We start from the raw sequence: 2,227 nt of genomic DNA on the forward strand, positions 1-2,227 counted from the left end.
ATGTATCTCAGAAAATAAAGTGCCATGTATAAAAGGGACAATTTTTTAAATAAATAACAGTTTGAAGAACTGACAAAACTAGTATTTTTAGACAAAGACTATCCAATGTACTCAGAAATTTTAGAATGACTTTATAACACATATCTTATGCAAGTAATATTTTTACCAATTAAAGGTCATTATGAAATCCAAGTTTTCTTTAACTGACTTTCACATATTAAAAAACTTCAGTGTGGTATATTTCTATTAACCATTACACTTTTTGTTTGTTAAAAAAGTAAGTAGACATTAAACACAATTGATACATTAACCAGGTCTTTTGATTTAAAATATAGCCAAAGGAAATCATTTCAAAAGAAAGTAACATGCAGTCTTCTATCCAAATATGTTAGTTGCTTTATTAAAAAAAGAGTAAAAAAAATTTTCAGTGCAATTAAGCTTCTTCTGATTAATATGTATGTTTTCATACATATGAAAGAATAGCTTGGGGCCAGCAGGTGGCATGGTGGTTAAGGGCACTGGACTCCCATATGGCCAACCATGGTTTAAGTCCCAGACCTGGTGAGTTGCTTTCTCTATTTCTCTCTCTTTCTCTCAATCTCTCTCTCTGACACACACACACACACACACACTCTGTCCCTCTCTGGTCAAATTGAAATAAATAAATTAAATTAAATTAAATAATTCTTTAAAAAAATAGCTTTACATTCCCTTCCTAACTAAATTTCATAGTTGACAAATTATAGCATTTATTCAATAAGGAATATTAAAATAATTCCAGTTAGTAGAAAATAATTTGAATTATATTTATTATCATAAATCATAGGCATACTCTAAAATTTAATTAGGAAACTTAAAGACCATATGTTTAAAATATGTCTTAGGGGAAAATAAAATTGTCTTAGGAAATCCAACCAAAAAAATTCGTACCTTAACTAAAGTGAATATACACACATATTCGTATTTGACGTATGTACAAAAATTGAATGAATACAGAGGAAATTAAGGTTACTGTTTCAGGATCTTTTGGAAAATAATATTAGTACTTCAGCCAAAACAGTGTCTTACAAAATAAAAACAGCTTGAGGTATTTCCACTGCTGAAGTAATTTCTGAATATTAAATACAATAAGAATGGAAACGGTCTCCTTGGAGCTTTTACATCTGGTTACATTTGAGTCAGAAGAGGAAGGCCTGCCAAGAGGTTTTCCCATCTCACTTGCATTCTTTGTTCTCTTATGAAGTGTAAGCTTCAAGGGAAATGATTGCATCTCAAAACATTTCAAGCGAGTGGGAGTTCCTGACTACAACATTTAACAAAATGGAAAGAGGGATTTTAAATTCTCCTAGCCAAGACCTACTTGCCCCCTTCAGACACGAGCATCAATTCCTGTGTCAGACAAGGTAACCATATCTTTGAAATCAAGCCAAACTTTAAAGAACCGTGCTGGCTGAATTGAATACATGAACTAGCTCAACAAAAGTGGTTCTTTAAGCCTTTACACAGGACACATAAAAATGATGAAGTGCTTTATTTAGATTTGGTCTTTCTTCATCTCCCTGTAACACTGAATCCGGAAAAGTGAGAAAGTCATTACACTCCAACATCTTGTAATCTCTTTCTTCACACAATAGGCATACATATACAGCACCATATGTCAGTCAATATGATATTACCAACACAGCATAAGCAGTTAAGCAGTAGACGCATTTCTCATGAAACAGGCTCTATGCATCACGGGGCCTGTCCCCATAAAATCAAACATTAGAATGCCATTTCAGCAGTTACAATGTTGATATGCTCACTATAGCTAATTACTTAGATGCCCAGCATATATTTTCATAAGTCCTCCACAGGAAAGAGCAAAGGACAAAGACTATTTTATTTTTTTAAAGTTATGTGCTGACTTCAAAATACATACTAACCAGATATCAGCACTCAGAAACTAGGTTGAAGGGACCAGCAGGTAGCGTGGCTGTTAAGGTGCTGGACACTCCCATATAGCCAACCATGGTTTGAGTTCCCAGACCTGGTGGCTTGCTTTCTCACTTCTTCTCTCTCTCTCTTTCTCTCTGTCTCTCTCTCTTTCCCGTCAAATTAAAATAAATGAATGAATAAATAAAATTAATTAAATAACTCTTAAAAAAAAAAAAAAGAAAACAAAAACCAAAAACTAGGTTGAATAGGACGGGCCTTGATGCAATAGATTTGTTTTCAGAATATAAAA

The sequence above is a fragment of the Tupaia chinensis genome, unplaced genomic scaffold, assembly GCF_000334495.1.
Source record: "Tupaia chinensis unplaced genomic scaffold, TupChi_1.0 Scaffold000005_2, whole genome shotgun sequence".
Lineage (NCBI taxonomy): Eukaryota > Metazoa > Chordata > Mammalia > Scandentia > Tupaiidae > Tupaia > Tupaia belangeri.